The sequence below is a fragment of the Macaca thibetana genome, chromosome 15 (genome assembly GCF_024542745.1).
Source record: "Macaca thibetana thibetana isolate TM-01 chromosome 15, ASM2454274v1, whole genome shotgun sequence".
Lineage (NCBI taxonomy): Eukaryota > Metazoa > Chordata > Mammalia > Primates > Cercopithecidae > Macaca > Macaca thibetana.
The window spans coordinates 56,717,766-56,743,579 of NC_065592.1; the positions used below are offsets into that span (position 1 = coordinate 56,717,766).

At 34.9% G+C, this 25,814-nt stretch overlaps 1 long non-coding RNA gene across 1 annotated transcript in view; it reads right to left on the reverse strand.

Annotated features, from left to right (window-relative positions):
* Positions 1 to 24,690, reverse strand: part of LOC126936847 (uncharacterized) — a 148,496-nt gene extending 123,806 nt beyond the window's left edge. Inside the window, exons 1-3 of the long non-coding RNA XR_007719590.1 lie at positions 24,609 to 24,690; positions 14,157 to 14,398; positions 9,570 to 9,686 (exon numbers count right to left, since the gene is read on the reverse strand). This is a non-coding gene — a long non-coding RNA (uncharacterized LOC126936847). The remainder of the gene's footprint in view (positions 1 to 9,569; positions 9,687 to 14,156; positions 14,399 to 24,608) is intronic.
* Between the last annotated feature and the right edge of the window lie 1,124 nt (positions 24,691 to 25,814).

The following is a 25,814-nucleotide window of genomic DNA, read 5'->3' on the forward strand; positions in this document are numbered from 1 at the left end:
GAACAAAGCTGGAGGCATCATGCTACCTGACTTTGAACTATACTACGAGGCTACAGTAGACAAAACAGCAAGGTACTGGTACCAAAACAGATATATAGGCCAATTGAACAGAACAGAGGCCTCAGAAATAACACCACACATCTACAACCATCTGAACTTTGACAAACCTCACAAAAACAACCAGTGGGGAAAGGATTCCCTATGTAATAAATGGTGTTGGGAAAACTGGCTAGCCATATGCAGAAAACTGAAACTGGACCCGTTCCTTACACCTTATACAAAAATTAACTCAAGATGAATTAAAGACTTAAACGTAAGACCTAAAACCATAAGAACCCTAGAAGAAAGCCTCAGCAATACCATTAAGGACACTGAATGTTAAGAATGTGAATTGACAGAAATATATTGTTAGACAACTGTCATTAAAGATGTAAATTGCAACCACTTCAGAAACAATTGAACAACAGGTTTGAACTGTGCAGGTCCCCTCCTCCTCCTTAGCTTTCCTCCTCAGCTTTCTCCTCCTCCTCCTTAGCTTTCTCAATGTGAAGATGATAAGAATGAAGAACAATACAACAATCCAATTCCAATTAATGAATAGTCAATACATATTCTCTTCTTATAATTTTCTTAATAACACTTTCTTTTCTCCAGCTTGCTTTATAATAAGATATAATATATAAAACATATACATAACATATGTTCATTGACTATGTTATCAATAAGGCTCTGATAAATGTTAGGCTATTAGTAGCCTTTTTTTTTTTGGGGAGAGGGAGCCTCACTCTGTCATCCATGCTGGAGTTCAGTGGTATAATCTCAGATCACTGCAACCTCCGCCTCCCAGGTTCAAGGGATTCCCCTGCCTCAGCCTCCCAAGTAGCTGGGACTACAGGCATGTGTCACCATGCCCGGTTATTTTTTTGTATTTTTAGTAGAGATGGGGTTTCCCCATGTTAGCCAGGATGGTCTCAATCTCCTGACCTCATGATCTGCCCACCTAGGCCTCTCAAAGTGCTGGGATTACAGGCATGATCTACCACACCTAGCCCAAATTTTTGAAAGTCAAAAGTTACGTGTGGATTTTCAACTGCATGGGGAGTTACATGTGGCTTCTTCAAGGGTCAACTGCATATCCTATTCGTTCTGTTTTTCTGGAGAAACCTGACTATACAATAGTTTTTAAAGCTCAAAGGCAAATAAAACTTAAGTAATGTATTGCTTAGGAATAGAAATGCATACATGATAGAATGTTTTTAAGCAAGGAAATGATGAAGACTAAATTCAGGATAGTTGATTAATTCTTAGGAAAAGAAGAGGAATAAGTGTTGGTATATTAGTCCGTTTTCATGGTGCTGATAAAGACATACCTGAGACTGGGCAATTTACAAAAGAAAGAGGTTTATAGATTTACAGTTCCACATGGCTGAGGAGGGCTCACAGTCATGTTGGAAAGTGAAAGGCATGACTCACATGGCGACAGACAAGAGAAGAGAGCTTGTGCAGGGAAACTCCCTGTTTTAAAACCATCAGATCTTGTGAGACTTATTCACTATCATGAGAACAGAAATGGAAAGACCTGCCCCCATGATTCTATTACCTCCCACTTGGTCCCTCCCACAACATGTAGGAATTCAAGATAAGATTTGGGTGAGGACACAGCCAAAACATATCTGTTGGTAATGTTCTAGTTCATAAGATCAATCAACAATCATAGCTATTCATTTTTATGCTTTGAAATATTCATTGGCATCAAATATTTCATCATTTCAATTAGAAAAAACACAATGATAAATTTTCAAATTTGCAATCATTATAGAAGAATTTAGAACATCTTCCAGAATTTAAGAGATCAGGTGATGGAAAAAAATTAAGTAAAAATAAGTTTTATTTAATAGTTCCACATAGCAACATTGAATTTCATACCCAATAAATGGTGAATTTGTATTATTTTCAACTAAAAAATGGGATATTTACATGCACTAGAATGTCAATCAGGGTCCTGTCAGAAGATAGAAACTACATTAGCATATTAGGCCCAAAAGAACATTTTGATAAAATTTAAAAATAAAAACAAACAGATCACATTTTCTAATCACAATTCAGTAACACTGTAAACTAAAAATTAAATGCTCCAATTTACTTCTTATCTTGGAAACAAAATTAAAACATCAATGTATTCATTTTCCATTGCTACCATAACAAATTATCACATTTTAGTAGCTTACAACAACACAAATTTATTACTTTACAGTTCTGCAGATCAGAAGTCTGAAATGGGTCTCAATATACTCTCAAGATGATGACAGGCTGCTTTCCTTCCTGGAGGCTCTAGGGAAGCATGTTTCCTGTTTATTCTAGGGAAGCATGTTTTGTGTTTATTCAGGTTGTTGGCAGATTTCAGTTTCTTGTAGTTACAGGACTGGGGTCTTGATTTTCTCACTCATTATAAGCCAGGGGTCATTCCCAGATTCTAGAAGCCAGAACAGTCCTTGGCTCATGGCCTCTTTCTTCCATCTTTAAAACCAGCAATTGTGGGTCAAGCCTTCTCATGTTGCATTTCTCTCACCCCTTCTTCTGCCTCTCTCTTCTGCTTTTAAGGGCTCGTGTGATTATTTTGGGCCCTACTGGATAGGATAAGGAGGACAATTTCCAATCTAAAGGTCCATATCTTAATCATATCTACAAAGTCCCATTTGCCATGTTCCCAGAACTAGGGCATCGACATCTTTGGGGATCATTATTCTCCCTACCATAATTTGATTGGCACAAAGAAAATTAGAGTTGACCACACGTACTTATGATGAGGATGAAAGGAAACAGTATTGTTGTTTATACAGTATTGAAACTGTATAAATATATATATATACAGTATGTTGTGTGTATATATATATGAATATATATATATGAATATATACACACACACACACACACACACACATGTAAGTCTTTGAAACCCAACTGAATGGTATCTATCTAATTTAAAATATACCTAAGTTTTGACCTTATGATTTCAATTCTAGGGTGCTCTCCGGAAGAAATACTTGTACATATGCATTGATAAAAATATTTTTGTAGCACTCTTTGTACAAGCTAAAATTCTAAAGCCTCTAAATCTCTACCTATATGATAATGGTTTAATAAATTATGATGCATCTACAAAACTTAATGCAATGCAACTTTTAAGAAAATGAGGCAGAACTTACTGAATGTACTGACTTGGGAGAAAAATAGAACCATATTATAAATCAAATAACAAGTTACTCAATACATCAAATGAAAACCTGTCTCTTTAAAGATTAAAAATACCCTCCTAAATTACTTACATTAAAGATGAAATCAAAAAGGAAATTAGAACTATTAAGAAATTACTGACAAAGTCTATGTGATGAGCAAAGAAGCACTTAACAAAAAAATCAACTTAAATACAGGTATTAACTGAAAGGAAAGAGTTGAAAATAAATGAACCAAGCATTTAATACAAGAAGCCTGAGATGCTGTTTGATAGCATTTCACCCACAGAACTTTTTTCAAATTTGTAGTCAATTCTCTCAAACACTTTCACTGGATTATCAAATAAGTTAGGTAACCTTCTAAGCTCTTTGTTGTCATTTACACAATGATCATAACATCTTCACCAGCTTCAGATTCCATCGCAACAAACCACTTTCTTTGGTCATCCATAAGAAGCAACTACTCATTCATGCAGGCTTTATAATGAAATTGTAGCAATTCAGTCACATCTTCAGGCTTCAACATTGAATTGTAGTTCTCTTGTTATTTCCAGAACATCTGCATTTACTTCCTCCACTGAAGTATTGAGCCCCTCAAAGTTATCCATGAGAGCTGGAATCAACCTCTTCCAAACTGCTGTAAATGTGCATATTTTGACCTCTTCCCATGAATCACAAGTGTTCTTTTTTTTTCTTTGAAAATTGATCACAACCCTTTATTAGCAAAGAAAATAGAATAAACATCTTTTACAGCCAAAAACTAGTTTTTCCCATTAAAATGGTGGGATATACATATAATATATATAATATAGAATTATATATAGTTATATATGATATATATATAGAATTATATGATATATATAGAATATATATAATATAGAATTATATATAGTTATATATAACTATATATTCATATATAATTCTATATAATTTATATGATATAAATATTATTTATTTAATATATAAATATAAAATTTATTTATATATATATAAATTAAATATAAATATATAATATATAAATATATAATTATACGTAACATAAATTATATATACATATATAATTATACATAACAAATGTTATATAAGAACTCATTTTTCCATGACCCATTAATTATAGAACAATTAAACAACTACATGAAAATTACAACTGCCTACATATTAGAAATGCATTTCAACTCACCTAGGGGTCTAACACACTTTTAAGTGGATACACAAACATTTTATTAACTGAAGAGAAAAAAACACTGCCTATTAAATTCATGTACTACGGCTTATAGAGTTATCTACAGAATTCTCACCTCCATGATTCCTTGCAAAACAAGTGAAAATTTAAAGTATAGAGTCCCTCTTTAACCATGTATGTGATAAAGAGTTAATATCCAGAATATATAAAGAATTCCTATAACCCAATAACAACAAAAAAACTGATCTGATTTTAAAATGGACAAAGAATTTACATAGAGATTTCTCCAAAGAAAACATGCAAATGGCCAAGAAGCATATGAAAAGATGCTCAACACCAGTAAGCATCCAGAAAATGCAAATCAAAACCCCAATGAGCTATCACCTAACCCCCATTAGGATAGCCACTATTAAACACACACACACAGACACAATAGTAAGTGTTAGTGAAGATGTGGAGAAACTGGAATCCTTGTGCGCTGTTGGTAAGAATGTAAAAGAGTGCAACTGCTACAAAAAACAGTATGGAGTTTCCTGAAAAAACTAACAATAGAACTACAATATGATCTAGAAATCCCATCTCTGGGTAAATATCCAAAAGAATTAAAAACAAGATCTCAAAGCGATATTGGCACATCCATGTTCATTGCAGCATTATTCACAATTGCCAAGGGGATGAAGCAACGTAAATGTCCATCAAAAGATGAATAAATAAATTATGGTATGGCATATATGTGAATATTATTCAGCCTTTAAAAAGAAAGAAATCCTGTCATGTGTTATACAACATAGATGAATACTGAGGACCTTATGCTAAGAGCCAGTCGCAAAAAGACATGATTCCACTGCACGATTCTACTTATGAGGTATCTAAAGTGGTCAAAATGAAAGAAATAGAAACTAGAATGGTGCTTGTCAGGGGCCGACCTGACAGGGAGTGGGATTTAGAGAGTTGTTGTTTAATGTATGTAGGGTTTCAGTCATGTGGGGAATGGGTGGATCTGGGGATCTGTTGCACAACAATGTACATGTGGTGGACAATATTGTACTATACACTTGGAAATGGTTGGGAAGGCGAATTTTATGTTGTGTGTGTCTTTTTAAATATCTTTATATGTTTCTTTGCCACAATAAAAAGAGAGGGCGGGACAGAAGAGTATCTCTGTTATTGGCCAAGAATGATACAATTTGTTTCCTTAATCCCTATAGTAAAACCACAGGCATAAGAAAAAAAAAAAAAATGAACCACTGACAAATACTATATATTAATGACTAGTATGAAATTTACGTGCATTTTTAGCATTATGCAATAATTACTTTGCATCACACGTTCCAATTAACCTATATTTATAAGATTCCATTCCAGTGGGAGTGTTCACATAACTTTTAAAGTAATTGTTACAATTGAAAACTTTCCTGTACTTTCCAAACTACTGGGTTTTTATCTTGGCATGCTTTTATTTATAAGGTCCATCTCCAGTATATGTTATCATATATCTTTGAATAAATATCAGAGAAATAAAGGTATTCCCACACTATATATCTATAGGTTAGTCTCAGAAATGTTTAGTGTATGCAGCCATCTTCATCAATGATCTTAGCTAAATCTTCTGGATAACTTATGGAAGCTTCTACAAAAAAGCACTTGCTGTTTCTCCTTGCACTTTTATGTTATGGACATGCCTTCTTTCCTTAAACCTTATAAGCCAACCTCTGCTAACTTCCAACTTTTCCTCTGAAGCTTCCTTGCATCTCTCAGTCTTCAGAGAATTGAAGAGACTGAGGTCCTTGCTCTGGATTAGGCTTTGGCTTAAGGGAATGCTGTGCTGATTTGACCTTCTATCCAGACCACTAAAGCTTTCTCCATATTAGCAACAAGTGTGTTTCAGCTTATTATCATTCATCTGTTCATTAGATAGCATTTTAATTTTCATCTAAGAATTTTCCTTTGCATTTACAACTTAGCTAACTCTTTGGCATGAGTGACCTAGCTTTCAGCCTATCTCAGCCTTTTAATGTGCCTTCCTCACCAAGCTTCATTATTTCCAGCTTTTGATTTCAAGGGAGAGATGTACAACTCTTCCTTTCTCTTGAACACTGAGAGGCCACTGTAGGGTTATCAATTGGTCTAATTTCAATATTATTGTGTTTCAGGGAATAGAAAGGCCCAAGCGGAGGAAGAGAAACAGAGAAACAGCCAGTTAGTGGAGCAGTCAGAACACACACATTTATTAATTAGGTTCACCGTATTATATGGGAATGGTTCATGGCACCCCAAAACAATTGCAATAATAACATCGAAGATCACTGATCACAGATCACCATAGCAGACATAATAATAATGAAAAATCTTGAAATATTGAGAGAATTACCAAAATGTAACACAGAGACACAAGTGAGTACATGCTGTTGGAGAAATGATGCCAATAGACTTGCTTAGATGCAGAGGTGCCTCAATCCTTCACCGTATAAAAAACGCAACATCTACGAAATTCAATAAAATAAAGCATGCCTATAAAAACAATTTCTTAAACTAGTTCTCTAGAAACAGAAACTTTGGAAAGTCTTTTTATTAAAAAGCTATTAATAATAAATTCAGAACAAGAAAAGGAATATTGGGTCTTTTTTTAAAGTTAAAGACAATAACATAAAAATTTATTCTAATGGGTTGGGGGAAGGGGAAATTAGATGAAATGGATAATTATAGAAAATTTCCCAGAAAAGCTTAAACTACTAATTTTGAGTTTAAAAATAGATAGGAAGCCTCAATTAGACAATAGTGAAAAATTTTATTGAAAGCAAATCAATTTCTACCCTCTCTGCAAAATGCACATGCCCAGTTTTACTAGTCAGTTTTGCTAAATTCAAAAAGAACAGATAACTCCTTGTTATTTAAATTTGTTCAGAGCACAGAAATAAAGATGAAAAGCTTCCCCAAAATTGTGTCAAAATTATTTACAAAAAACTATAAAGTCCTCCTACTCATTAATAGAGATTTTTATAATGATAAATAAATACCGACAAATCAGAACAGCATTAGATCATGTTAGGGTTTATCACAAGAAAGAAAAGTTAAGCAGCAATATATCCATTAATATAATTCAATTCATTAACAGATTGGCTTTAAAATATGATAATCATGACAGACGCTATTCATGTAATTTCCCCAGCTGGTGGATGTAACCTGAGTGAGCACCATTTCCACCCACAAATTATTGGATGAATGCTACAATGTTACACCTATTGAAGAATATACTTTTTGGGAAAGGGGGAATTGATAAATGCCAGGAACCAGAAATGAAGAGATGGCATAAGTGGAAACCCCTAATCCTTTCAACATGACACAGGGAGACAAACCAAGCTAGAGCACAGCTAACCCAGTAGACCCAGAGGTCTACTGCCAACCTCTACTATCACCTCCACAACCTCATCTCTCCTCCTGATAATTCAGTCATGAGAGTCAGTCTTGTGGGTGGGGAGAGCACTCAGATTGCCTAGCATCAGGTTTTCTGGATTTGGAGCAAAAGCAATTTAGAGGAATTGCCTCAGTAGGTCAGCTACCTGTCTTACTAAAGATATTAGAGAGGTAAGATGCTCTAGTTTCTCCTGCAAAGATGGGGCAGAGAGAGAGTGAGAGCTGAATTTCAGTGAATTTTCTCCTACTGATGTAGGAGAAATGTTGTTGTCCCAGCTAGCCTGATATTCAAGCAAGCCAGTCTGCGCCTGTAAGGTCACCTTCAGACAATTCTGATTGTTGCCTTACAAAAATTCAATTCCTATGCATGTTTTATCTTTATAAATTTGGAATAGAAAAACATTTTTCTGTACTTTATTGGGGAGAACCTACCAAGAACCTACAGCAAATCTCATGTTTAATAAAAGATCAAAAGCATTCCCCATGTAAAGCAGGAACAAGAGAAAGAGGTCCTTGTAGATTTCTGGAGACCTTCCTAATATAGTAGGAGCAAAATAAAAATATATTTCTAAAAGACAGAATTATCAATATTGGAAGATACAGTTGACTACCTACAGAATACAGGTTTCTGAGATAGTAATAATTCCATTCCTTGACATAGCTGATAGTTACATGGTGTGCTTGCTTTGCAAAATAATCAAGTTTTCATTCACAATTTGTGCACTTCTATATTTTTTCTGTTCTTTAATTTTAAATTTTTTACTTAAAAAATATATAATCAAGAAATAACTGTATATGTTTTTGGATGTTAACATTTCAAATAAGTAGTTTTTTAAAAATGGCAACTCAGTAAATAATATTGAGGCAGATAGCTATTAAGGGAAAAATTAATTTAGATCAGTTACATTAGGTAAAATTGGATAGATGAAAGAGCTGAACATTAAAAATTTATAAAATTACTAGAAGAAAATATAGAGAAATAGTTTTATACTTTTTGATTGAAGAAGTTCTTCAAGGCTTAAAATCTAACAGCCACAAAGAAAAAGCTGATAGATTTGGCTACAAGATACCAGAAGCAAAATTCAAAGCTAATTAATAGACAAATGGGAAATATTTAAAACATACATAAGATTAAAAAGAAATAATGTCAAAAATTTTTAAAGAACTAATAAAAATCAATTTTAACAAAGGATGATTCAACATTTTTGAGGAGTAATGATATGAATGGTAATTTACAGAAAAAAGGAATACAAATGACCAACACACCTAAGCAAATATGTCTAGTCATATATAGTCAATGAAAAAATTAAAATAGTAAAGCAATATCATATTTTAAATACCAGATTGGCCTGAAATTAAAACTCTTTACAATATCCAGTGTTAGTTACAATATGGGGAAAAGGTGCTATTAAGGAGCATAAAAATTCATACAGCTCTTTATAAAGCAATTCATCAATATCTATAAACTTTAAAATAGGCATATTCCTTAAGATAATATTTATATCTAATACTACTCTACAGAAATACTTGCACAAATGAACAAAATAAGAAAATACTCATTGTATCAATGTTTGTAATAATAAGATTATTATACATTTCCATCCACATGATAATAGTTAAGCTAATTTTATCTATATATTGGAGTTATTAAAATAATAGGAAATTCCAGCCTGGGCAACATGGTGAAACCCTGTCTCTACAGAAAATAACAAAACTTAGCGGGGAACAGTGGCACATACCTGTAATCCTAGCTACTGGAGAGGCTAAGGTGGGAAGATCACTTGAGCCAGGAGGTTGAGGTTATAGTGAATTGTGACTGTGCCTCTGCACTCCAGCTTGAGTGACAGAGTGAGATTCTGTGTCAAAAAAAGAATAGGGTGTTATATGTACAAACAAGGTAAAATAAAGAGAGAAAATAAAGTCAAATAAGATCTAGAGTATAGTCCCATTCTTCAAAAAAAAAAAAAAAATCTGTACATGTTTCTGGAGATTTTGAGCAGAATCTATCAACACTTCTTCACCATTCAGAGTTCATAGGAAACTGAGAAATAAGACCAAAGATATATAGACAAAACATAAATATATCCTAAAACTCTAATTGACAAGATGTCAGATGGATTTTTTACACTAGCAGAGTATTTAGTCAAGAGGGAAGGAAACTGATAAACAAGCACAAAATAAATAGGATAATTTCAGACACTAGTGAGTACATTGATGAAAATAAAACATAGCAATGGAGAGAAGTTAAGAGGTGAGACTGGGATGGAAGGAACTACTTTAGATTAGGTGGTATGGGCAGACCTCTTTGCAGACTTGAAAGGGCAAGACATATGCAAAGAAAAGGAAACTCATATACACCGTTGATAGGATGTAAACTAGTACAACTACTATGAAGAACCGTATGGAGGTTTCTTAAGAAACTACAAGTTAAACTACCATATGATCTAACAATTCCACTACTGGGCATTTATCCAAAAGAAAGGAGAACAGTATATCCAACAAATATATGCACTCCCATGTTTATTCCAGCACTATTCACAATAATCAAGATATGGAATCAACCTGGAGGTAAGTGTCCAACCATAGATGAAAGGATAAAGAAAAGGTGGTATATAAACACAATGGAATACTATTTAGCCATAAACAAGAATGGAATCCTGTCATTTGTGGCAACTTGTGTGGAAATGGGAGGCATTTTGTTAAGCAAAATAAGCCAGGAACAGAAATTTAAATACTGTATGTCCTCATTCATATGTGGGAGCTAAAAAAAACACGTTAATCTCGAAGAAGTAAAGAGTAGAACAAAGGATTCTAGAGGTTGGGAAGGGTGGTGGAAGTTGGGGATATGAAGAGATTTGTTGAAAAATATGAAATTACAGTCAAGTAGGAGGAAAAATTTATAGTGTTCTATAGCACTATAGGATGATTATAGGTAACAATAACATATAGTTTTAAATAGCTAGAAGGAGGATATTGAATCATCTGAACACAAAGAAACAGTAAATGTTTGAGATGATGGATATGCCAGTTACCCTGATCTGATCACTGTACATGGTACATATCACAACATCACTAGGTACCCCCAAAATATGTACAATTATTATATGCTTATTAAAAATAAAATCATATAAAAATAAATGAAATAAAAAGAAACAAGACATAGCTTGGGCAGCAAAGTTGAGCACTTCTATCCAGAGCAGGGATCAGTAAAATTTTTCTGAAAGGATTAGTTAGCAAATTTTCAGCTTTGCTGGCTGTATGGTCTCTTTTATAACTCCTCAATTTTGCTGTTGTAGCATTAAACAGCTTTAGACAACCATAATTGAATGAGAGTGACTGTGTTCCAATAAAACTTTATTTATGGATAATGATATTTGAAGTCCACATAAGGTTCTTTTGGTTTTTCCAACCATTTAAAATGTAAAAACCATTCTTAGCTCACATATTTTACAAAAACAGACAGCAGACTGGCTAGGGTCTGGGGCAATAGTCTGCTGACCCCTGATCTACAGTCAAGGCTTGTCAGATGCATATGCCAAACATTAATTTGATTTATACAGATCATCTTACAATTGTCACAATTCTATGGGGTCACTATTACTATTATCCCCATCTTAATAATTAGGTGACTGAGGCTTAGAGAAAGTAAGCAACTTTGTCAAGACCTGTTGCTGAACTAATAATATTTGACTTGGATTAAATATAACACCCCTCTCTACTAGGCAGGTAACTTCAACTCCCTTGTCCTCTCTTAACTGTAGTTTCCACAAGATTAAAAATGATAATAATATATATCTAGCTTCCTACAGTTGTTGTAGAACTCAAATAAAATAATACACTTTGTAATACATTTTATAAACTGTAATTTTTAAAATCTCTACATTTTCCCCAACATAGCCACCTCATTGTATTCAGTGTTTGCTTAATTTTCACCACATTAAAGAGGTTTTTCCTGATCATCCTGTCTAAACTAGCAACCCCAGTACTATCTACTAACTCTGTCTTTTTTCTCCAAAACTCTCTTCACACTCTGACACATACTGACTCCTTTTTATTATTATTGTCTGTCTTCCCACACCACAACACCGTGAGAAAAGTTACTATCCATTTAGGTTACTTCTATATCTTCAATGCCTAGAATAGTGCCTGGAAGAAATAGTTAATAAATCATTGTTGAAGAAATGAATATATACATATAATTCTTAACTTGTATAATATTTTTCTATTTTTCACTTTTGGCATTTCTAGTACAAAATCTAACTCACTGCACACATTCTTTCAAAAGAGAGTAGATGTAGCAGGGATGCAGTTGTGGAAATAAGCACTAGATCTCTCCTGCTTCCTTAAAGAATACATGTATAATCTATTTTATTTTCAAGAAGAAACCTGTTGACTGTATTTTGAAGAGTGTTTTAAAAAAAAAAACCTCTTAGGCTAGGTGTGGTGGCTCACACCTCTAATCCCAGCATTTTGGGAGGCTGAGGTGGGCACATCACTTGAGGTCAGGAGTTTGGGACCAGCCTGGCCAACATAGCAAACCCCAGTCTCTAATAAAAATACAAAAATTAGGCAGGCATGGTGGTGCATGCCTGTAATCCCAGCTACTTAGGAGGCTGAGGCATGAGAAGTGCCTGAACCCAGGAGGTGGAGATTACAGTGAGCTGAGATCGTGTCACTGCACTCCAGCCTGGGCAACACAGTGAGACTCTGTCTCAAAAACAAAAACAAAACAAAAACTTCTTGAGTTCTACAGAACTGTATCAGATTTATTCATAATAACACAAGACATATAGTAGATAAACAAGGACCTTCGTAGTATTTAAAAAAAAAAAGCTATTGGTTGAATTGGAAGATATCTCTAGAGGTTAATTACTCCATGCCTTGACATCTTGTCCGTTATTAGTCGCAGCTACCTTCTTATTTTGACTTTCTGAGCTTAAGTCCTTCAAATAATCCTGCTTTAGTATAATTCTTATACATGTCTCATTTTTCAAGGTTTTAAAATTTTGATTCAACTAGCAGTACCCCTCCAATGTCTCCTATGCAGCGTCATATATTTGTGTATGTGTGTGATTTTCTAAATGTTCCTTGAAACTCTTTTTACCTAATAATTTCTATTACTTCCCATTTGTTGACTAACATTTGATTGAAATTTTGATTTTCATTATTTGTTAGTTATTTTTTCTATCCCTTAGAATTCAAAATTCCAACATTTAATTAGTTTTATAACTCTTTTTGAAATTTTACATTTTATTCATTAATACAGTCTCATTCACTTGCTCTTGAGATAAAGATGATTTTTTAAAATCATAAAGATGCTTTCTCTTACTTTCATTTTTCAACTGAACCTCAGAGATTCATTACATAATTATTTTTCTCTGCTTCAATATTCCTGGAAAAACTTACTATTTGAAAGTATAAATATACAAACAGTATAAATATATAAACATATAGTTAGATATTTGAGAATAGATCTTGATCTGTAAACTAGTGCTGTCTAAAAGAGGCCAGGTGCAGTGGTTAACAACTGTAATCCCAGCACTTTGGGAGGCCAAGACAGGCAGATCATGAGGTCGGGAGATAGAGACCATCCTGGCCAATATGGTGAAACCCCGTCTCTACTAAAACTACAAAAATTAGCTGGGCATGGTGGCACGTGCATGTAATCCCAGCTACTTGGGAGGCTGAGGCAGGAGAATCACTTGAACCAGGGAGTCAGAGGTTGCAGTGAGCTGAGATCATGCCACTGCACTCCAGCCTGGCAACAGAGCGAGACTTCATTTCAAACAAACAAACAAAAAAGACAGAGAAAATAAACAGTAGTAAATTTATCACAGTCCTGTTTAAAATTCTCGAGTGGTACCCACTCAATGATAGCAATATAACAAAAATGTTATATTTTGAAACATTAGTTGATAAGCTGCATTATATAAAATTTACTGAAAACAGCATTCTGTGAAAATATTAACCAAGATAGAACATTCATTAAAAACATTATGCTCAAAATTGAAATGCATGAAAGGCCATAATGGCTGAAATAAAATTAAGAAAACTCCCCCCAATCAAGGAAATAAAGAGCAACAGCAGTGTGAACATGGCCCAGATTAATAATTTTTGTTTTTTTTTAATATCCATTCCTTGAATATATGCATCATCCCAAGTCATCGTGTGTGCTTGCAAGAGAGACAGGAGACAGCCAAATGCCAACCAGGTCACTGTGCACAGGAGGCTTGCTTAAACACGCCCAAGGTGAAAAATTTCATTTCCTAACAAATGTGCAGTAAGGGAAATAAATCAATGTGGAATGGCTCAGACTAAGGACCTACCTGTACACTGGGAAAATGGGGTGGAGACACCGGGAATTCACACTTTATGCAGGGAGAAGCCTGGTCTCTTCAGCTCCTGTGTGGTGGTCTGATACTCAATATGTGAGGTGAGAGCCTGTTGACAGGACCCCCTTTCTTTGCTGAGAGCTTTCTTTTAATATATTCCACTCTCCTCGACTTTCAATGTGTCTGTGTGTCTAATTTTTCCTGGTTATGAAGCAGGAACCCAGATTTTAGCTGAGCTAAGAAGCAAAAAAAAAAAAAAAAAAAAAAAATCTGCATCATTTTGGTGGCCTCTATGGGGCATGAGGAAAGGTGAGTAAAATGCAGACTAAAACATCTTTATCCCTCTTGTTTCTGAGTCTTCCTGTCCTCAGACTTCTTCCAAGGGTAGAGGAAACTGCACCCCACCCCACCAACACCCTACTGTTGCTCTTCGGATTCAGGAATGTCAGCCTCAATCCAACCCAGTCTTTTCTATGACATTTTCCATCTTTCTTGTTGGGACTATAATGGCACCTATTTTTTCCTTTACAATATTGGGGGTGTTCTACCCCCACCCCAATGGCTGCAGGTGTGTGCACTGGATAGACATGTGAGTGGTGACTCCCACCCCCCTACCCTCCTAGCTGGGGCTGGGGCGCATGGTCCAAGGCCCCGCATGGCTGGCTGGCCAGCATTCCCTGGCACATACCCATGGTGTTTTCCCCTCCCCCAGTCGAGGAGTCCATCTCCATCCAATAGCAATTAAAAGTTTCTCTCCCTGTTAGAGAAACCCATTTGCATAAGAATAAGAGGCTCTTCCCCAAGGTATCTTTCTAGCCCTGCATTTAAGCTGTTTTTCTTTTCCTTTTCTCCATTAGATCAGGAGCTAACTTTTATGCAAGAGGCTATTCTTTCCTTTTAGAGGACATTTTACTAGGACAGGAACCCAACTATCACTGTTTACATTCTTTGTAAAGTTTCACTTATGAAAATTGATTTGTGAGCTTGGTCTTAAGCTGTAGCCAATCTGGTGATGCTTTGGATGGCTTTCTGTATGGTTGTGTCAGAAAGAGGGGTATCTTAGGATGGGATGTGGGCCTAGGACTCCATAGGCCCACTGTTCAAGCCAGCCTGGCTAACTGGTCAGTAGCAAACTTTGCTGCAAGCTTCTATATTGTTTTCTGTCCTTGGGAGAACCACGTGGCAATGCTTTGTTTTAGCCTCCACTATTTTACAATGGTGGCCTGGATTCAATCTTGGCTTAGGGAATGAGTCTTTTCCGGTTTGATATCTGTGTGACCTTTGCCATTTGTTGATTTTCTTCCACTCCATGAACTGCCTTGAATTTTCCTTTCTCTGAGCACCTGCGTGGTTACCTTCAGTGAAGTTGGAAAGCCAGAAATACTGGCTGCTTAGTGCAGCTAAAGTCATGTAACAAGGGATTTAAAAGAATTTTCTTAAAGAGTGTTCAGCTTAATTAAAAGTGGATATCCAAGTTATAGGTATATTTAAAAGGTCTTCATGTTTTCCCTTCTTGGATCTTGTTTTGCGGGAAGAAGGATTTTTTCTCAGTCAACTGAATTATTTTTCTCCATTTTGTCTTGTCACACTAAATGCAAGCATCAGGGGCCCTAAGATAATTTCTGATGGCTTGGGACTCCTTGGAAAAAAAACAGAAAAGGCACCACAGATTCCATTTTGAGAGAGACCTCTGTTTTCCTCAGGGAGTCCCAGGAATTGGAGGCAGATGGATCCCTCTCAAAATCTGTTTTTGTGTTTCAGTTATACCTGTTTATGAGGCCCTAGAAAGTGCATGCTTTCCTAGCCTTGCTCTTAAAGGTCTACACCCAGAGGCCAATAGTCCAGTTAGGAGATTGGCAAATAAAAATTCTCTTATAGCTATTCAATCTTCTGCTGTCAGTCTGTGTAGTTATATATGTGTTGTGTGTGATGTCCACAAAAAAGAGCTCTAATTAATTGGCTTGAAAGAAAAATAAATGCTTAAATCAAATATTTTTTTAAAGAGGACATAAAAGCTGATTTCTTTTGGTTCACAAGACTTTAATCTTTGAGAAATAAAAAGCCTTAAAGATTATTAGTGAAATGCAGATGTAGTCAAAATGTAAATTTTTGCCTAGGGTTAAAGGATTGTTTTGAATTAGATAAGATAAAGCCAAAAGTTCAAAGAAGTTGTGGAAAGTTTCTAAATAATTAATCTTGCCAAAGAAATTCTGTGTGTGAACACTGACTAAATTCAAAAGTGTTATAAAAGGTTTTTGCTTTTTTAAAATTTTTGAGTTATTATTTTGGCAAAATTAATAACTTACGGTAATCTGGGATTCTATTTCATAACATCAAGTGTTTTAAACCTCTAACATTTAACAGGCTTCCCAAAATTATATTTCAGCTTCAAGGTTGTCTTTCCTGAACCCTAGTTTCGGATGCTGCAGAGGGCCTCTGGAGCATCCAGAAGAGAGGTAAACAGGACTGTCTGACACGTTTAGGTACATGGGATTGCCAAAATGATGTTTAATCTTCATCAGGTTGTTTTAGGGAATAATATATGTTCCGAAATTGTATGGGATTTCTAAAATTCTTATGGCTGAATATATGCTATCAATCACAATTAGGGTTGTTACATTATTGTAAACCATACAGATAACCAAATTTCTTTGTCAATCATGTGTCTGACTGTAACTACCCCAGATATTTTGTTATTCACAATTGTCTTATTTTGATCATCTTCAAAAGATGGTTTATAACTTCAAAAGATGGCTATAGAACTTTGACAAGTGCTCTCAAATGCAGGTTTCTGATAACTTTGGAGATTGTAACATTGGAATAGTGAAAAAAATTTACAGGACTCATGAAGAGGTGATATGTTCACAAATATTAAGCAAAACAAGAGTTAATTAAATGGACTGAACTAATAGAAAGCTGAAGTAATTTTTTGACTTTTGCTGGAACATTGCTGATCCTTAGTTTTTCAGAGTCAAGGAAACTTATTTTGAGCTATTTACAGCCTTTAATAACTGAGTAAGGTATATTCCTGTGAACAAAATTTGGAGCATGTTTTTCTCTCTCTCTCTCTCTGGCTTCTGCAGAATTTGGAAACTAGTTGAGTAGTCTTAACATATGGCAATATAGTTGCTTGCATCAGTGCAATAACAACCCATTTTCTTTTGCAACAGGATGCAATTGGAGAAACTGGTTGTTTTCCCAAGGCTTTGACTGAAAGGGTATGCTTCCCTTTAAGGAGTCAAGCTCAACTTGCAGAGCCAATAAAAGTCCCTTGGGAAAACTGGACTCATACCTTGCCTACACAGTCCCCATACAGGGTTCCTAATCTGTGGTAAGTAAAGAATGTCACTTTCTAACAGGCCCAAGAACCCCATGCTCTTGGGACCTCAAGAAAAGAGTTTATCCACTCACAGGTGTTTGAGGGTACAAACCCATGGGTGGGCTCGGCTTTAGAAAGTCCTATCTGAGATTCCTTGTGGAACAGAGTTCCATCAAAGTCAATCTAAAAGGCATATGTAAAAATAATTATTCTTGCTGCACTTTATGTAAATAATCAGGCCAAGTATAATACTAAAGTCTGTTTTGCAACCAACTCAGTCCTATCATGATTTATTTTTAACAAAAATGAGGACTACAGAGAGAAATTATGTTTCAAAACTTATCATCATTAAATTCTAGGCTTATTAGTTGTTTTTAAGTTCCTGCCTACATTTTAGACTAACCCTGCTCATTCCTATGAACCAACCCGCAATCTCTGACTACAGCTCAGAAGGAACAAAAGGGAAGGCTGGGCACAGTGGTTCATGCCTGTAATCCCAACACTTTGGGAGGACAAGGCAGGTGGATCACCTGAGGCCAGGAGTTCAAGACTAGCCTGGCCAACATGGTGAAACCCTATCCCTATTAAAAATACAAAAATTAGATGGGTGTGGAGGAGCATGTCTGTAACCCCAGCTACTCGGGAGGCTGAGGCATGAGAATTGCTTGAACTTGGAAGGCAGAGGCTGCAGTGAGCTGAGGTGGTGCCACTGCACTCCAGCCTGGGTGACAGAGTGAGAATTTGTCTCAAAAAAATAAAAAATAAAAATAAGAGGGGATAGACAATGAAAAAATCTGGATCAATATTCTAGTTCTGGGCAATTATCCTGAAAATCCTGCTGGGTGATAGAAATAAATAGGATGTCCAGATGTTTCCTTTTTGGGTTCCTTGTTGGAAGAGGACTCAATTCATAGCTTCACTTTAGCATTCAGCTTATGATAAGGAGTCCATGAAACCTCCCCAAGACAGATTTTTGGTCCCAAACTCAATTCCAAGTTTTTGGTTGAGCCCTAGGAACGAAAACTAGATCTGAGGGATGCAGGAGCAGCCAATAATGAAGTTAAAAGGCATAGCACAGGTGAGGATCACTAATTCCTGCCAATTAAGCCAAGCCTTTCATTTCATGGATAAAGGTCATGCTAGTATTCATGGTATAAATGAGTTCTAGGGAACTCAAAGGCTACCGACAGCAGGGGAGATAGGGCATAAATAAGTAAGAGTGGATATTCCCACCCCCATACCCCGTGTTAACATGGGTGAAAGCCGCTTTGACACCCATGGGTGGTATCCTGTTGTGGTTGCTGGGACTTAGGGATATAAGGATGGAAGAAAGAAAGAGGGATACCTCACTTTCTCTCTCTCTCATGTACCCTGGGTATTTGCTAGGAAGAGAAGGGAAGCTGGGATGCCCTGCTGCCCCCTTTCTAGATGAGTAGTCATTCATCTTCAGTCTGTACTCCTTTTGAATGCATCCTGAATCCCTGTGACACCTTTGAAAATAATTCCTTTTTCCTTTTTCTGCCTCTTTCCTCTTCACAGATAGCTAGTCGTGTCTCTGTACTACAGGACACTCCCATCAGATGTATCCTCCAAACTGGGAAAAGTTAATTTCCGAAACCTTAAACTGGTTGTTTTAGGATTGGGCTCGGGGAAAGGGAACCCAGAAGCCCAACATGCTGGCAAAAAGGCAAAGAATTTTTTTTTTTTACCAGCCAGGCTTTTGGCCTCCCTTCCCCCATGCAAAATGGTAAAAGGCTTCAGGATTTTTGAGCTTTCCTTACCTCCCCTTCTTTCATTGTGATATGTTTTCTAATAACCCAACTTGTCTCTTCTTGCCTTCAGATCATCAAACTCCAAACAATCACGCAACCAGAGACTCAGACGATGGCTCCTTTTGCTGGGAACCCTTAAATAGGCTTCTGAAGGAGATCGGACTACTGTTTTCACAAACAGCATCCCTGTCAGCAGGAATCAGTTAAGATTGGTATTTGCCCTTATCCTTATCCTTGTTCTAATGGCAGTTATGGCAGTTAGATATAATTATTTAGAGAGGGGAATGATAGAGACAGGAGATAGCCAAATGCCACATGAGGTCATTGTGCACGGGGGGCTTGCCTAAACATGCCCACGGTAAAAAATTCCATCCCTTAACACAAGTGCAGTAAGAGAAGTAAATCAATGTGGAGTGACTCAGACTAAGAGCCTGCCTGCTCAGTGGGAGAATGGGGTGGGGCCATGGGGAATTTGTGCCTTATGCAGCAGGAGGATCCTGGCCTCTTCAGCTCACGTGTGCTGGTCTGGTGTTCAATCTGTGAGGTGAGAGCTTGTTGGCAGGATGCCATTTTTTTCACAGCTTTCTTTTAATAAATTCTGCTCTCCTCACCCTTCAATGTGTCCATGTGCCTAACTTTTCCTGGTCATGAGACAAGAACCCAGAGTTTAGTTGAACTAAGGAGCAAAAAATTCTTTGTATGTGTTCCTATGTGTTTGTTTTATTATAAAACAACAGCTACAAAATGAACATATTCCAATAACTTCACAAAGAAAGAAACTTAGCAAATGTATTAACCTTAGTTCCACTTATAGCTACATTAGAAAAAGTAATAATATACTGATTTCAGCAAAATCTTACAGCTTTATTCATATTATCAAGATGGACAATAATGGCAAACAATGGGTGCTTGCCAGAAATACAAGTTTTATCATTTTGAGGATTTTATCATTTGCTGAGAGGGTACCAGCATGACAAAAGACATGAATTTCAACAGCATGCTATAGGACATCAACATTTGTTCCTTGTCCACTTTTGATTCTTCTCAGCAATGTGAAAAGTCTTCCTTCATTATACTTGTCTCTAGGCTCACTTCACTTAGTGAACTGGGGCCATCATTGGTTAATATAGCTCTTTTAAATAATGAAAATGAGATAATACTGGTTGTTTCAGCAATAGTTCATCTATGTCAGTACTTTTTAATCTTATGAGCTCAGATATTTTATTTTAATTCTTGCTTATGTAATTTTGTCTGTTCTTTCTGGTCCAATTAAAAATTATTCATTCATTCATACGTGTAGTCAAAAAATTAGTGTTTGTAATATTCAATAACCATATTGTGAAAGTAACTTCCTTATGTTCTACTTAGTTCATACAAAAATTATATTTATGACACTATATATTGTTTTGGCAAATTTAATTGCTTAGTATCTGATACCAGTATCTTGGAAGAAGAAACTATGAGTAACAGTGGTCCTGCCAGAGTTTTGCTGGTCTGGCCAGATCTCCAAGACCTGCCAAGTTCTAAGTGTAGTTGAATAAACACAGACACACTTTCATAGAAAGAGTGTGCCAGTTTTTAATCATCCCTTTAATCACCGCCAACATCTGCCAGCTTTTCTCTTTCTGAAAGTGCTGCCACTTTTAGCATGCCCCCCAAGAGGCAGGTGCAATATACAAAAAGCATGGTGCACTGCTTTCCAATTGTGTCCCTCTTGGCTTTCAATTGAATGATGTCCCATCCTGATTTGGCTGAGATCAGATGGGGTAACACCCCTCCCCCACAATTCAATATGACAACACCACAGGGGTACTAGAGTCTTGAAGGAATTCTAGCATTTTCTGAAATAAAATAATATAAAGAAGAAACATCTCAAGAGAAGGGTCAGAAGTCAAAAGGAAAAAAAGTAATGGGACATAGGTAGACACTGACATATATATGAACAAAAATAAATAAATTACATGCACTATATAACATTCACCAACAGATAAGATGCCCTAGTTTAAAACAGCAATTCTGATTGCAAATTAACTATATAGGAAAAAGTATTGGAGACAGTTTACAAATCAGATAGATTCAGAGTGCTCCTACTGGGGCTTGGCTTAGAATAAATCCTGCCTGAGTACCCTGAAATTCTGAGTTTAAATAATCAATTGCTATTGATTTTTCACTTTTGTTCTGCCAACACTTGGTTATTCCCTGAGTCACATAGCCTTGCCACTTGAGCCAAAGTCAATAAAGAATTTATTCATTCATTAGAATCTGTAGAGGTAGAATATAATACTGAAAAATTACATTTAAGATTTTCCACAGTATCAAACATTTTGTATGGGATTTTAATGTCCATGACAAATCTGTATTAAGAACATCAGCAAGATAAACTTAGATCTTGTGAGGGACTGTTTTGGATGACCTGAATTACATTAGGGAAACACTTTTTAAAAACTCAATATTTGGGTTTGCAGGATTGTGAATATTAATTTGCCCACATAATTAACAATCATAAAGTATTGTTTTTATTTTCTTAATAATTTTTGGAAGCACCAGATGCAAGTCTAGTATTGTGATCGACCTCTATTGGACAAGTTCATTAAAATGATAAACTGTTGGCAAGCACAAAGAAGTGCAGATTTCTGTAGCAATATCAAGGTATATAGTTCTCAGGACATCTGATCATTGCAATTAGTATTTGTGCAAATGTCTCAATTAATTAGAAAAAGTTAATTCATATCTTACTTATTACATTTGCTCTAAGTATTCTGCTTAATTTTTATGCAAAAACACCAAAATGCTTTGCAGTGCTTTTCAGTGAGCAGAAAGTTTTATTGATCACTTCCACTAGTAATATCAAATTAGCTTTTTTTAAGTGCTTAAAAAAGGTAAATGCTGCTCAGAATAATTAAGTTCTATTTCATCGTATAATTTAACAATTATTTTCTAAGATATTAGAAAATTTTAGAGTCATTTGTTTATTTCTATCTCTTTAAGAGTAACCATTGGTGTACAATCATATAGTCCTTCTTATTTATTTCCAGGATTCAGTATGTGAATCTCCCAAATTTGTGAATATAGGACCTACCTGGATCTTCTATATCTGTCCTAATATTACAGGGCCTTAGTGTAGCACTTTTATATTTGCAGGAATTTTCTTATTAGTTTTCTATTCTATCCTCACATCAGATATGTCCCTGTTTTACTCTTAAGAAAATAGATACAAAAAGATTAAATGAAACCAAGATGTAAAATTTAGTTGTAGGATCAAGATTAGAACCCAATTCTTTCTTCATTAGATCAGTCTCCATTTGTCCTGCTTGAGTTAGCAATTAAGGATAATTACTTCTATAAACTCATTAGTTTCAAACAATGAACTGTAAGTTAAATGAAGTTTTAGCTAATGAATTTCAACTTGGGATAATTAAAATAGGTGCCATTATATCCATTTTTAAAAATTAATATATGAATATTAATTTATAAAATTAACAAAATGCTAGCTCATATAAATATTATTTCCCTCTCACAAATAAACTGATATATTAATGTAAAATTGCATTTTCTAAACATAACCATATATCTTATATTTCTATAGTAATATTTTTTATGGAATTTTAATTTGTGAGGGGGAAGGACAAGCCTCATAAATAAAACAATTATATTTAAGTTTCTTTTCATTAGTAACCATTAGAAACTAACACATGGATTTTCCATTTCCACATCCCACATCATCCAAAGCACTTATTTTGAAACAAGTCTTTAGATTCTTATGGATTTTTGTTCTTTTTATACCAAGTAATTCATTTCTATATTAAGACTGACATTTTGAATCATGAGATATTTTTATAAAATAAAAAATTAAATGATTGAATATCTCAACATTTTAATCTTACAAATACAAAATGCAGATTTCAAAGATAGATTCAACAGTGTTTTTTGTGACTCTAAATGGTATTTTCTTTCTGCTTTTTCAAAACAGGCAAAAAAAATTTAAGTGAGGGTTTGTGTGGCATACAAGTGAACACAATTAAGGAAACCCTCATTGTTGTCTTCTGAATAGACTTGTCACATTACTATTCACAGCTTTGTCTAGTGACAGTGGAATATCAAAAAGATACTGAATATATAGCAAAAATCTATTGTGCCACTGAGATCTAATCTTTGTCTGAATGTAATTGCCTTATTAAAAGATTTGCAAGCTTACTCTTTCTGTGATTCTAAAATAAGCCAAGGAAAACCATGCTGTAAAACTGCAACTGTAGTCTCCATGATATGACAACAGCATGTAAGTCAAACTGAAAATTAAAACCCCATTCTCTGTTTCCCCATCAATGGCATGGATGCTTCTTTCTAGTCCTGCAATTATCCCTGGTGGTATGAATGGCATTTGGAAGACTTTCTTCCCATGAACTTAGCTTAGAGTGCCTATGGAACTGCTTATGTAAATATGGATATCTCATTTAGATTGTAATTTATGTCATGTGGCAGTGTCTGGCTTCTTAGTACCTGTTCATTATAGTTAATAGATTCAGGTTTTATATATATATTAGATATGTATAAAATATTAATATAAATTAGGTAAAGATTTTCTTCAAGTATTACTCCCTTTGCACTTAGCATGGGAACAATCTATTCACATAATTGTGAATCTATAACCATTTGTTTGCCAAAATGAAAGCAAAAGTTAAGTCTACTCAGAAACTATGACTCATTACTGTGACCACCATGCAACATCAATTTAACACCAAAAATTGCATTGGGTTTATCATCAAAACACAAACATTTCACATATCAACTACATAAGATGGGACTAGTTTAGAGCAAGTTTTAGCAAAATCCCAAGTATGGAAGCTTGTTTATAACGCTAAGTTTCTCCTTAGAGAATCCAAATTTTGGTTTGCTGTTACAGAACATTAGGACTACATAATCGTCTTTAAAGGAACATTTTAATTCAAATTATGGGACCATAAATTGAGAAGACCAAACGTGTTTGCATATAATTTGCATGTGCCAATTTATTTGTGCCTCCCCTTCTAAATAGTAACTTAAACACAGTAATTGAAATTATTGCTTCCCAGCAGAAAGTTATTTCTTGACTTTTTTTTACTTGTTTTTAACTCAATGCCTCACCAGATCTTCTAAGTTTATAGCTTATAACGGAAAGAAGATAGAAGCAAAAGACTAAAATGTATTAACAGTCTCAGAATAAGTACATGTCCAATTATTAGTGTTCTTGAGCAGGAAAACCAAACACTGGCTTACAACAAGATTAACCCAATCCTAGGAAACATGGTGAGACCCTGTTGCTACAAAAAAAAAAAAAGAATTTCTTTTAATTAGCCAGCCAGGCACATTGGTGCTCACCTGTAGTCCCAGTTACTCAAGAGGCAAGAGGATTGCTTGAGCCATGATGGTGCCACTGCACTGCACTCCAACCTGAGCAACAGAATGAGACCTTAACCCAGTCAAAGGGGTGTACTGTAAAACATTAATCTTTTGGGATCTCAAATTTTCAGGCAGAGAACAAAGACATTGAGATAGATAATTTCAATGGTACAACCTTATGAACATCCATGCTAGATTTTCCATTTATTGACGTCAGTTGGTTACATTCTCTACTTTTTGCTTTTAACTTTATGGTATGTAATAAAAATTAGCCTAAATCTACTTAGAATTTGTGCAGAAGATATAAAATACCTAGTAGCTCTATAAAATATTTAAACTATTTTCTGAATCTATCCATGATTCTTGGCAACAAAGAATTAGAAAATGTATTATACTTGTGGGCTTAATTTTAATGGAAATATTTTTTGGAAAGGATATTTTCATTTCTGTGTTATGTTCATTAGGATACTTAGTCTCTATTTCAAATCGGAAGATATTTCACTCAATATTTGCATTATTGTAATAGCCAATACCATTATCCTATTGAAAAATTTCAGTTCTCATGTAATGTATTTAATGTATTTATAACAACTGTAGATTTTTTAAGTTAAAATTTCTTTTAAAATGTAATTTACTAACTTTTACATCTAAAAAGGTATATTCTTTAAAATTCTGGGAACATGATCTTTTTTATACCACATTTTTCTACTACATTTATACTATACTATAATTTACATTTACTTTGTTTTTGTTCAAATTATATGTTTATATTGATTATAGTACAATGCAGATGCAAACAGAAAAAGTCTACTATTTAAGCTTATGGAGGCATCAAATATTCTCAGGCCAATTATTACAATGTATGTTGCTGTTGTTATAAAAAATATAGTAATTTTTTGTCTTCAGAAATCAATTAGGATTAAATATAAACACCAACTACATTTCTTAATTAACCTACTGATACTTTTAAAAATGTTTTCAACTTTATGGTAGTTTAAATAAAAACTATGTCTAGACTTCTACTAAAATCATTTCTACTATTGCTTTTCCTTTTTAAATGTTTACTTTAAGGAAGCCAAAGCGGGTGGATCACTTGAGGTCAGTTCGAGACCAGCCTGGCCAACATGATGAAACCCCATCTCTACCAAAAATATTTTTTTAAAAAGTTAGCCGAATGCGGTGTCA